Consider the following 14,301-nt stretch of genomic DNA (forward strand, 5'->3'; position numbering starts at 1 on the left):
ACAACATAATTTATAAATCTCATTAGAATAAACATTCTTATTATAAAGTAATTTATTCTATATTGGGTATAAATACAGTTAGAAATCAAATTCTTGGAATAGAAAACAAGTTAACGGCCCAAGTTGCAAACTCTTTTGTAATTTCTGTTGCTATACCTTTCTTTTCTTTTTATTGTTATTTTTTTTATTAACTAGCTGTACCCTACAGCTTTATCCGCAGGATTCATTATATACATATATATATATATATATATATATATATATATATATATATATATATATATATATATATATATATATATATATATATATATATATATAGTATCCTTTATGCTAAGTTAGGATATAACCTACCTATGTATCAAATTTCATACAAATCCGTTGAGTAGTTTTTACGTGAAAGAGAAACATCCAGTCCATCCATCAATACAAACTTTCGTATTTATTTTATTTATTCATTAATACATATATATGTACATGGTGTACTTAATGCTAAAAGCATTCTCTCCCAGTCAACCAACAACAAATAGGGAAGTATCAGAATACTCTAAACAACACCATGGGCGTCATTCATCACGGACATCATAGTGTATTCACATTATAGTGTTAGCATTCATGTACTGACATTCATGGACTCTGATGATATGCTTCCGTTCCCTGTAATTTCACTATCGTACTTAAAACTTAAAAATTTATATGCAAGTGTTAGATATTTATTTTAAATTATATTAATTTTCATAAACATCTTGTGTCAAAATGTGTATCTACATTTATTAATAAAAATCAGTATAACAACTTTAATAATAATAAAATATTAAAGTTATTATTAGGTATACCAAATTTTGTAATGAATTATTATTGTAATGTATATAAAACATTCATATTTTAATTGATTTTCTAATTATTTATTATCATGATACTTGAATAAAAAGTAATGAAATTGTAAGAACACGTGGTCTCGCTGACTTGTTTACTCGAATTCGGTCCTGTAGATATAAAAGATTGTTATTTGGGTGGGGAGGCACTTCTTGTCCATCCGTTGAACAGAGCGGAGCTTCCTGGTGTATCGAGAGTGAACAAGTATAGTAAACCACGTGGTCATTATGTAAAATATATCACAATTATTGTTGATGGAAGTTTTAAAGAAATTATAGTTAAATAAGTGTCAATGGATTAACAGAAGTTGGGTATTTATGTTATATTATTTCTTATATGTCATATACAAAGTAAAATAAGTAAATATATAATTTAATAGTATGATATCTAAAATAAATGAACTATGAGAACGTGTGCTATTTATTACCAAGATGCTTACAACCTTTATATTGCTAAAGAATATATCATATGTAAAGTTAGAATTACATAGTTAAATAGTTATATATTAGAAATAATATTTTAAATTATAATTTGAGACAAGCATAGTTGCTTCATAAAGGAAATGTCAATGGGACGGTAGTTTCAAAGCAAACAACTTTTGCACTGTGTAGTCCAGGCATAGAATGAGCGAGCCCTTCTTTTCTCGTGGGTGTCGAAAGAGGCGACTAAGGAAATATAATGGTCAAAGAATGGGCAGCAGCATTCCTCTTAAAATATTACTAAAGCCTTACTGCGTTTGCCAACCCTACTACCAAGTATGGCAGTTACTGACAAAACTCCCATATGTTCAACAGTGGGCAGTTATTGGCTGATATAATAATAAAAAAATATATATGCCGTTTCCCTCTAGTAAATATAATGGTCTTTTTGTTTCTCAAATACTAACTGAATATTTTCAACCGACTTAAAAATTAAGGAGTAATTAAATTCATCAACTATAACTACAACTATACCACAAAATACTTGCACAATAATTACTAGGTTTTATTAATATTAAATAAATATTTGTTACAAATTATTATTAACGTAATCACGTTTGCAGACGCTTTTGTTGGAGAGAAAAAATCTTTTTGCAACCCTTCAACAGGATCTGGTGAGAAGTTAAAATGTACTCGGCGCATGCGTGCCAAAATTCACGGATGTCCACATTTGAGTAGTACATAGACTGCTTCTCCACCCAATAGGTGTGTCTATATTTTTAAAGCGAATGTGAGACAAAACTTTTAAAAGTCGTATCGTATTAAATAAATTACTCGCTTAATTAAGTATTAAATTTTGTAAATAATTAGAACGGTGTAAACATACTTTTAGTGTTTTTAGTGAATGGTTTTTCAATGGTTTCGAATTAAGTTAAAGTGTTCAAAAGTTTATTAGTAAAATGTAAATAAAATGTGTTTTATAAGCGTGTTAAATGTATAATGTGGGTTAATGTAGTGAATGTTACCATAGAAAACCCATTGACGTCCTACTAATGGGAACTGGCATCTGTTCTTAGACAAGATTCTGTTTTTAGTTCTTTGAATACAGTAAGTTTTATTCCTATATTAATAGTTTAATACATAAAACAAGGAAGTAATTAAGATAATTTTATTTATCATTTTACTAACACTATATATATGTATTCTTTTATACGTGAGGTATAAAACGAACTTTATTATTTACTATTAATATATTATATAATAATATAATTAACGTAATCCATTCCTTAAAACTGGGAACACTATTCATTAATAGGGTCTAAATTATAGTTTCTAAAATATTTTTTTTTGCTTCGAAAAAAAAAACATTTTATGTAATATAAAATGTTTTTTTTTCAAAAACTATGAATACATTAAAATTATCAAAAAAAAAAAAGAATAATCTGTATTTGTGCCATCAGAGCTATTTAATTATAAATATGTACCATACCTTGTACTTTGTAGGTTGTTCTTTTTTTTTTCAAGATTATTTTAGTTTGGTAATATAATTTATTTTTTTTTTCTAGGAAAAGAATATTTCTTGAGACCCTATTTATGAAAACTAGTTTTAAGTAATGTTAGGTTAAAGAAATTTCATACAAATCCATCCGAATTTAAAAATCCAAATTTAAATATTTGTATAAGTACGATTATAAAATTAATAGGATTACTAGTCGTGTCCTGTGGTTTTGTCCGCGCGATTGAAGACAAAGTATCCTCTATATTAATGTTTCTTATGGTTTATTCGTAAACTTAAACGCACAATTATATATGTAAGCGTACATATGGCAGACTTAACACCTAATGGTTTTCTTTACCAGTCAACGATGGGTCGAGCAGAAAATTAAATAGGCGGTGAATTCACTACTAAAATAGGTACAAATATTGTTACTTATACATATAATTTATCATCATATCAGCCTTTAAATGTCCACTGTTGAACATAAGCGTCCCTCTTGGGGGTTTTGCCAGTATTTGCCATGCTTGACAAGCGAATTGGCAGCCGCAGTTAGGCTTTAGAGATGTTTTAAAAGCGACACTGCTACCTATCCTTCGCCCTACCTTAGTCGATTCTTACGACACCCACGGGAAAGGAAGGGGTGGCCTATTCTATGCCGGGACCACACAGCATAGAATAGGCCATCCATACATATAATTATCTGTTCGAAATGTAAAGATAACGCATAAATAATTATAGTTTGATATTTTTTTTACTTAAGTGTATAATCGTGTGATTTAACGCCTCAAATAAAATACAAATCAGCAGCTTAAGCGTGATTAAGCATCAATTACTTCAGTTTATTGATTTATCTATATTTTTATACTAATATAATAAAAAGAAAAGATTTGATTATTTATTTGCATGCCATAAATTCTTTCAACTGTAGAAAGCTGCATTATCAGTGAATAATATAGACTATATAATATTTTTGAAAATTCTATCTACACCTTCGAAGCCGAGCTGGATCGTTAGTATAGTATGAATTTAACAAACTAACCGAATTGTGAGATGAATTCTAAATTGCATCAAGACCCAACTGTCTGTAGCATTAAAGAAACTCATAAATATTTTTAACAAGCTTTCACATTTATAATGGTATGAAATATAGTGTGTCGGCCGTTAACTGTCCACTGAACATAGCCTCTCTCATAAGAATTATTTTGCCAGCAGTTGCCACGCTTGGCAGGCGTATTAGCAACCGCAGTTGGGTTTTTAGTGTTTGAAAAGGGACACTGCTGCCTGTCCTTCCACTATAAGCTCCCTTTGTTGCCTAGAAAGGAGGGGGTGGCCTATTCTATGCCGGAACCTACACGGCTAATGGTATGAATAGCAGAATGTTGGGGGGAAGGGATTGTTTCTAATGGGGTCTAATAGCTCAATTGCTATCAGGTCGATCACGTGCCCCTCACTCCCTCCCGACACCAACGTGCTAAATTCCAGGTGTACTCTTTACGATGGGCTAACCGACCTGTTTCTTCATCCTCACCTATCATCCGTCACTGATGTCCCATCAGCGGATACTGTACACAAGCGGGGTTACTATTCCATTATCATCCCATAAAAAAAAATAGCAGTATGTTTTTCATTGATTTTAGCACAGAGTGAAAAACTTAAAAAGACTGCGCTTTTATATTTCTTTTTATAGTGTTGTATAAAATAAAAAAAAAAAAACAATGTGTAGAGATAAAGCCCGCCTCTTTGTGGATAATGGACAAATTAAAATATAATATATGGCTCTCGAAATACATTTAGAAGTATTATTTAGACACATATAAGTACGTGTGTGTCTGATACTGGCTCAATGCTGTCTTTTATATCTTTATTTTTCTCTTTTGTTATATGCTTTGTTTTATATCCGACTTTTTAAATCAAACTTTTTCAATTCAACAAAAGATATTTTTTAAGTATTATTTGTTTATTATGATTAAATAGAATAAATTTTCCATTTTAATAATGTCATATACATACGTAACGGAAAATTAATAAATTCACTGTGTTTCTGCCGTTTCCGACAGTTGTTTTGATTTCATCCGGAAGTCTTCAGGGGGCGTTTGGTGCTTTGTCTTAAAGGCACTGAGAGTTCATTAATTTCCGATATATATATATATATATATTGGATAAAAAATAAACATAAGTTTTAAAAATAATAATCCGAATAATATGTCAGGCCCGTGCTCGCGTCACAGTTGCTCATGACTAAGTATCACGATTTGATTCCGAAACTAGTCGACCCTTTTTTGATCTAATTATACGTAGTTAAACCGGTAGTTATTACATTCAAATAATAATTCTATTAACATTATAAATGAGAAAGTTTGTAAACAGTTTTGGATGTTTGTATGAATTAAATTTTGTACACGACTAGGTTATACCCTAATTTAACACTCTGGATACTTTGTATATTAATACACGCAGACAAAGCCACAGGATACAGCTCGTTATTTAATATTTTTATGTGTATTTCATGCGATATTTTCATCATTAAATTATGCATTTTATATATAGGAAAACCAATGAAATAGACCACCAAATCAAATCGTCAAATCAACAAAAAATATACATTGCACTTTAAACTCAATTTTTAGGATTACAATCGTGAAAATATCATCCAATTTGGTACAGTAGTTTGTGACGTACAGACAAAGAAAAACAATAATTTTAAAAAATATTACCTAGGCTCCTACTGCTCTCATTAAGACATCTTATATAATTTTTCTTAAATATCTCTTGTAGCACTTAGAATATTTTCTATTATAATGACTATGTATTAATTTAAGATATGATATTACCGTATGGTCCCAGCATAGAATGGACAACCTCTTCCTTTCCCGCGGGTGTCAACGGTTCTTCTCAGTAGATAATAACTTTCCGAACCCTATATTATATAAAATATGACAATTTAAAAGTGCTTATAAACAAGCCTATTTGAATAAATATTATTTTACTTTGAATTAATCCAACACAATAGTCTATCTATGTACAAAAATTTATTATAATTTGTTCAATAAATTATGTGTGATTATGTAATAAATATAAAAATACAGTAATAGTAATATTGAACAATATAATATTTTGACTTTGTTTCAATATATATATATGTATATATATTTTTTAACAACTCGGTGAACTTTACAGTCTCCCAATACGCTTACCCAAGGAAGCATCAATACAAGAACATACATATATAATTAAATGGAACAATATTAATTAGATTTAAATCACATAACAATAATAGAAAAAAAAACATGCATATCTTAAATCTCTGAACACAAACACCGTGTGGTTATCAGACGAAACTCCAGTAAGTTGGAGGCAAACATGTCTAATTGCGGATATTGGCTTAAAACATAATTGAGCAGTTTCAATGCAAGAGAAACGGGAGCTTGCTTAGCCAACTCTGTTCCTCTTAATGGAATATCAAATAAGTGCAGTCTACATACTCGCACGTAATTAGTGGGTGCTTCTATTAATGTTGATACTAATACAATTTAGTTACATTTTTATATTCATATACACACACACATTCATACATATACATACACACATGCATATAAACACCTACACAAATACATAAATACTGCTACATGTATACGTAAAACACCAAATTATAATTTTTTTTATATCTGTAGAAATAAATATGCTAACCCGACAAATAAACAATTAAGAAGATGACAATTTACTCAAATAAAAATCGTTAAGTTTTGTTTTAAAACTAGGCAGACATTTTATGTTTCGAATAGAAACTGGTAAACTATTCCACAATCGTAGAGCTTGCACCGTGAACGATTTGTATATATATACATATATTATGTATATATTAAAACATAAGTTTGCATATCGGGTAATAAAGCCTTAACCAGAAGTTTTCTTATATAACTTTAAAGTTTCCAATCACGAAATCCCTGTCAATTCCATACTGGCAACAATAAAACCCACCATAAATTTAACGAATTACCAACTTTATTACTGATGTCATTTATGTGAAAGTTTGTAAATAATATCTAAACTTCATGATGGAATTAAAATTTTGGAAAAAAGGCACTTGGAATTGTTGTTGTTCAAGTAAATGATATATTTTGAAAGATTAATTTACAAGAAACACGATTTATTACACTATATATTAGACTAAGTTAATTGTCGAGGAATGGGCAGCAGTGTTTCTCTTCATCAACATCATATCAGCCCTTAACTGCCCACTGCTGAACATAAGCCTGCCCCGTTGGGGGTTTTCCCAGTAGGTATCATGCTTGGCAGGCGTGTTGGCAACTGCGGTTAAGTTTTGGGTAATGTTTTAGAAGGACGCTGCTGCCCATCCCTTGCCCTTCTTTAGTTGCCTCTTACGACACCTACGGTAAAGATAGTGGCTTAATCTATGCCAAGACTAAACAACAAAGGCGTCCCTCTTAAAACATCTAGATTCACTTTCTATCAGGTGGGTCGTCAGCTTGTTTACCATTCTAAGTTGCATAAAAAAATTCAAAGCCTAACTGTGGTTGCTAATTTGCCTGCTAAGCGTGGTAACTACTGGCAAAGCGCTTTAATAGGGGGAAGCCTATCTTCAACAGTGGACAAGTAACAGCTAACACGATGATGATGATTTATTATGAGGCTAAACAATACCAGAGTTATTTGGGAGATGCATTCGTAATATCAGTACCGATATCTATATATTCGGTTATATAATGTAGTTGTGTAATTTTGTAATATTTATTAATGAGATTGCTGTGCCCTTCCAAGGTTCGTGTTGATTTTTTACCTTTAATAGCTAAGACCTATATTTTTGTATAAGTTTGTAATAAAATTGCATTGTTAGCCTAGTTTAGTATCTAAGGTTAATAACAGATGGCGCTGTCAAAAAGTTAGACGACGCTATAATTTTATTTGTTATGTAGGTTAGATAGGCGTATTATTACTGAATAATAAGCCTTTATTTACAGCGATCCAATACCACGGGTTTGTTTTAATTCAACACCAGAGGACGCTCGTCCGTAGTTCAGTACTGGATTGTGTGTACATTATTTTGGTCCTTCGAACCGGAAAGAACAACTTGAAATAACAATTTTTGAATGGAATTGAATTAAAAAAAAAGTCATCACCCATTTCGATATCGCCCATATCAGTCAGATATCTTTATATATTTCCTTATGGGAATGGGCATAAAATGTTATAATAAGATACCAAATGATATTTTGATACTTCTTTTTAATGAATTTAAAACTGTTATTAAGAAATATTTATGAAGTAAAATCTATTATTACACGCTAAACGATTACTCGAATGGCAAACGTGCATGTTAGTCGATCATGCACGGGCTTTTTAATGATTATGTAATTGTACATGCAATACATTTAAATAAATATATTTGCATTTATAATATATATTTATATATATGTTAACCGAGATTGAAAACTGTAACTGTTGAGTTTCTTGCGGGTTTTTTTGGCAGACAACAACAGTCCGGACTCTAATAAAAATAACAATTTAAAAATGCTTGATTTGAATTTTGAAATTTTGACTATTGAATATTCATATAAGAATATCTTTATTTCCTTGAATATAGATATTCTTATTATATTCTAATTATATTATTTAAAACATACCCAAATATTGTTAACAGAGATTTAAAAGAGCAACTGTTAAATTCCTTGGGGTCTTCTCAGCATATAATAACAAAATTCTAAAATCCAGCGGTAGAATCATAAAAAATGACGACTTAAAAGAGTTTGTGAATAAATATATTTGAATAGAGATAAATTGAATTGGAATTTAGATAGACTGCCATTATATCCTAATTTGAAGGTAATAATTGACAGTGATGGAGACTAGAGGCTCTATTGTTAACCGTATTAGATTTTTTTTTATAACACAAAGATGGAAAAGTGGTTATCGTAGCCTATGAATGCCTAACGTCTACAATATCATCTCATCCATCAGGTATTAGATAAATTTTCTCCTCCGAACGCTCAGGCTAAGGAATAAGCTCCCTGCCGAGGTTTTCCCTAGAAACCACAGTATGGGGTTCTTAAAAAAGGATATATTAAGTTTTCTTCAGGATCGGCAATGCGCACATGAGACCCCTAGTGTTGCAGGCTATAGTTACCGTTTACCATCAAACGGGCTGTATGCTTGTTTGTTACCTTCATGGCATAAAAAATCCCATAAAATATATACTAAGATAATGTTTATTTCAATTTACGTAGACAAAACTACAGCTAGTCTACAAAAGCTTACATAAACGATTTACTTACCAACTTTTACGAGCCGACCCTCACGCTCAGCAATATATTTTATAGACCTATTATTGAAATAAGGTTTGTCTTGTGATTAATATCCTAGTCTTTGACGCAACTCATATTTTTCACGACGTATTTAATGTTTTTTTTTTTTTTTTTTTTTAAGTAAGTTCTTGAGTGGCGACTCCGTACGGACAAATGCAGGGTAGGACAACTGCCCACTAGATAGTGACGATCTTAAATGCATTTCAGGGAGTTAGTGGATCCGAGTGGCTCAGGACAGGTCTTTGTGGCAGTGTGTGGTGGAGGCCTATGTTCACCAGTGAACGGATAATGGATGAGGTGATGAAGATGATGATGATGATGATTTAATAAATGGAGTTTTTTTCTATCATTTGCAAATAGAATTATGCAATGACGTTGACGAATGAGTCTATGTTCCATGAATTTTTATAGCACGTAATTGCTTTTTGTTAAATGTAATCAAATTTATTCGTTAAAACGTTACTGTAGTTTCTTAAGTTGCAGTACTAATATTAATTATATAATTTTTATTGGGTACAGTAGTTGTGGTTTTAGAACTGAACTTCTAAATAGGATAATGTACCTAATAACCTGTGTTATAAGGGACCACAGCCCCAACCACCTTTAGTTTTATGGGGAAATTAGTATTGATATAAAGTAACTACAAGAAGGTTTTAGGAAAGTCTTTGCTGTACCACCCCAACAAGAAATACAATAAGTTACAATAAAGTGGCATAGTGCGAAATGTACATTGCGTAAAATAGTAGAATTCGTTACATGGTGAAGCGTTTTGAAAACATAAATTAATTTACGCACCCTTGATGTTAAAGCGCTAATGTGATTTTTGAAATTTTGAAATCTATCTAATATTATACCGAGATATACATATATAATGGATTCCAGAGTCAATAAAGGGACAATGATATGCAAATTAATAATTGGTTACAAGATTGAACTTTGAGAATTATAGTTGAGTTAATTCTGGTTGAGTAATTGGACTGATGGAGAAAGTTATAAATTTTGTTTTAATTGTATTTAAAGTAAGAGAGTGAGTATGTAGCCACTTTAGCACAGTATTTAATTCCAACTTCATTTTAACACTCTTGTCACGATTTTGCGAATATAGTTAACGCGGTATCATCGGCAAAAGTGGTAATTTTAGTATTTAGGATATGTAAATTACATAAATCGTTTATAAAAAGTAAGAACAATGTTGGGCTAAGAATACTGCCTTGGGAAACACCGTAATTAATTGGAAGTTCATCACTGAGATAAGTGTTAATTTTAACAGTTGTGATCATCCACAGATGTAATTTTTAAAGAAATTGAGTTGGTTGGTTATGTCTGACACCCATTTCCTCAAGTTTGAGTAGTAATGTATCAATGGGTACAGTATCAAAAGGCTTGGCGAGGTCTAGAAAAATAGTAAGTACTTTGGCAAATCCCCCAAGATGGAAGCATATATATGGCAGTGAATAGCTAACAGTAGATCTAATGATGATATATAAACAGAAATTAGCAGCGAACTTTAAAAAAGGGCGGACCCAATAGATCACAGAGGTATTACAGGTTTTTCTGCCTGAAAAAACCCATTTATCAATAATAATATAAAAAATGTGTACTCTACAACTGATAGGCCAGAATATAAGCCAAGATAAAAGGTTTTTGGTTTCCTCCGCTTCGTTTACTTTTGTAACTTTCCCCAAACATCTCACATATCAATGGTTTTACTTATGTAAGATAATTTCTTTTTATTCGAAAAACACAAACGGCTTAATTTCGTGATATAGAATAGTGAAATTGATTTTGTTATTGAAATAAAATATTTTTTTTTAAATATGTTTTTCAAAAAGGTTTTACTAACTATCTACTTACATTTTTATTTAAAAAAAAAAGGATTGACTGACGTGTATTTTTGTTAAGAACACTCCACTAGTTTCGAGATCATAAGAGATCCTTAATTGTGAAATAAAACGATATTTTTCATAATAAAATAACTTTAACAGACAAATATAGGGTACAGGGACATACTAACACTTCAGTCCTCAGAAATTGCAATGCATGAAGGGTATCGTGGATGACACAGTATACTCTGTTATGCCTATGGTAATGTTCGTGTCTATAGGCGACGGGGGCACAGTGACATAATACCTTAGTTCTCAGAAATAGCAACGCATGAAGAGTATTATGGGCGACATAGTATACTTTATTATGTCTATGGTACCAATCATGTCTGTAAGCGATGGTTCCCATTTTCCATATAATGGGCCGACAGCTTCTTTGTCGTTTTAAATTGCATAAAAAAAACTAAAAATAATTTAAATTATAATTAAAATTTATTTCTTTCATTTTGAGTCCAGATGATTACTATATATATGTCTAAGAAACACGTCTGTCAAACATAAAAGGTCACGGTTTAATCATAAAATATAAATGGAAACGAAAATGTATAGGCATGTTGGTAAATATATCCATTCACAGAACGTTTCATTTAAAGAACAGCCGAAATAATTCGTATTTATTTTCGAAGATGCGAGAATGTTAAAAGTCAAAGATGAATTGATATAATATGCCAATTTATCTACATTTATCAACTAAAACAAATGAATCAAAACATTTACTCCTCTATATTTAAAGGTTGCATGAAAGAGATCGGTATTAGCGATAAGAACGCCCTCTGTTTTCTTAGTACGATCTTCTCTTGTAATTTTTATTTTGTTTTTACTAAGTTTTTGTTATGTTACATTTACTGTTTATAATAACTATTGTAATCTTTTGAAGTGAATAATAAAAAGTATCTATCTGTCTTTAAGAGAATAAATGGAATGCTTAATTGGTGTGTATGGCATAAAAAAACTCGTTAATAATATTGGGGTTTTTGGAAAAGAAAGAACTCTTGCAGAGTTAACATTATATTTCTTTTTATATATATTCCTGCTTTGTATATAAATGATTTCTACATAACTCAGCCGTAAAACAGTTATACAAATAATAAAAATGGTTAAATTATTTATTTATTTAAAATTTAATACATAGTGATATTTTATGTACATTTGGCGGACTTAACACCGGACGGTTTTCTCTACCAGTCAACCATTGAGCAAACCGAGAAATAAGTAGACGATGCTTTATTAAATACAGGAAATATAAAGTAATTCTTAATATATTTATATATTATAAACATATAATTAGACTTATGTGAACATACACATAATATAGAAAATAAATAGATAAATAAAAAACACCTAAAGTATTACCATAATAAACAATTAACTATATTAGAAGAGCAAATAAAGCAATCTGCGACTGAAACAGAGTAATCGGCAAACTTAAGTTTAAAGGGAATGATAAAAAAAAGGGAATGAAGTTTATAAATCGGCCTGTTTTGTGTGAAATAAGAGCGCATTTTATGTTTAAAAACTAATTTGTTTGGAGGAGACTTTAGATTGACTGAGTGTTTTTATTTGTTAGTAATTTAATTTAGAGAGTATTTCTGTGGTAGTTTCAAGAAAACTGGAGTAACACTCATCAGTAGTATTTCCGAACAGACAAGACATTTAAACCTTCAAGAAAAGAGCCTATTTCTTCTTGAAAGGTCGACAACGCACCTGCGTACCTGCACTGCACCTCTTTGATACTACGGATCCCTAGGGTAGATGGTAATCACTTACCATCTGGTGAGCAACATGCTCGTTTACCATTTTTTTTTGATGGTTGAAAATGGAATGGTAACCCCGCCTGCGTTAACGGGATACGCTGGCGGAGCACCAGTGAAGGGTGATCGATGAGAATGAAAACAGGCCCGTTAGCCCATCATGATGAATTCATCAGGAATTAACCATGATAATTTCCAGGTGGAACCGCGAGGAGGTCGGCCTGGTTGGGATTCTTAGTCTCCATTACTAACAATCCCTTTCCCCCCACCAGGGATATTACGCGCGCGTGCGACCATGAAGAGACCTCTTCATTGCTTTCTTTCCTTTTCCTTAATCTCAGTTTAATTAGAGTCAATTGAGAAAATTGTAAGATCGGAAAAGCATATTTGAAATAGCGTATATATTTCAATTAATTAGCTCGTAAGTAATTTAGTATCCCTAAGTTTCAGAGAAAATCATCCATTTCGACTATTTACGTAGTAATCAACGAGCAAAGATAGATCGTTCCGGCAATTTCGGTTCCAGCGTCAGGGAAAATGTACGTCAAATGTAAAAACTTTTATGTAAGGCTAGTTTTTGCCTGTGTCTTTGCTCACTTGGTATCGTGTTTCTCCTTTAAGATGAAATTTCCAAAAATCCTTTCTTGATTTGCTGATGTTCCAAATTTTAGCATTCCAGACTTATTCCCTTATTGATGAAAATGTCAAACCTCTCATAAACCCATTTTATCTATTAAACTATTTTGTCTCTTTCTTTTACATTAGATTCTCAATTGAGAAAGTGAAAAAAAAAGTGTAATAGTTTAAGTAATTTGTTTTTAATTTTTATATTGGACTGGATTGGTAGTTTCGGCTGTACGTTAATAGTTGAACAGCCAAAAAATCTACCGCTGTAAATTTTAGAACTAACCGAATTTAAAGCTGTTTTTGTATCCGTACATATAGATGTTATTTTCATGATTTTAGTCAAATTATATTACCTACTATGCAAACAGCATCATAGAACAGCTATCATCATCATCATCGTATCAGCCTTTAACTGTCTACTGTTGAACATAAGCTTCCATCTTGGGAGATTTTGCTAGTAGTTGCCACGCTTGGCAGGCGAATAAGCAACTAGAGTCAGGCTTGAGAGATGTTTTAAGAAGGACGCTGCTGCCCATCCCCCACTCTCCCTTATTCGACTCTTAAGATACTCACAGGAAAGGAAAGGATGGCCTATTCTATGCTGGGACCACACGGCCAAGAACAGCTATAGTGATATAAAAATTAATATTCAAGTTTAAAGTATTATACTGCCATCTTAAGATCATAATATGTTACAAATATATATACAATAACCGGAACTTTGGTAAAAGGTAGGGTTTAATGGAATGAAAAAAAATGGAAAGAAATGTACGGTTGAATGAAAAAGGTATGGTTTAATAAAATCAGAGTCGTTAGATTTTAAATTTTAAATCTGAAGAGATTTTAGATTCTCGCTCGATAATGTTATTACCTCGTGTACGCTCGTAAAGTTATGATATAATTATGTAGTTGGTTAACAAGTTAGTT

General features: G+C 31.3%; 1 protein-coding gene across 1 annotated transcript in view; it reads left to right on the top strand.

Annotated features, from left to right (window-relative positions):
• Positions 1-1,942: 1,942 nt before the first annotated feature.
• The window catches only part of LOC113509136 (cholecystokinin receptor-like), an 87,367-nt gene continuing 75,008 nt past the window's right edge, over positions 1,943-14,301 (top strand). Inside the window, exon 1 of the mRNA XM_026892438.3 lies at positions 1,943-2,402. The gene's annotated coding sequence lies outside the window, so the exon portion shown is untranslated. The remainder of the gene's footprint in view (positions 2,403-14,301) is intronic.

Source organism: Galleria mellonella, unplaced genomic scaffold, assembly GCF_026898425.1.
Source record: "Galleria mellonella isolate WM207_F2 unplaced genomic scaffold, CSIRO_AGI_GalMel_v1 utg270, whole genome shotgun sequence".
Lineage (NCBI taxonomy): Eukaryota > Metazoa > Arthropoda > Insecta > Lepidoptera > Pyralidae > Galleria > Galleria mellonella.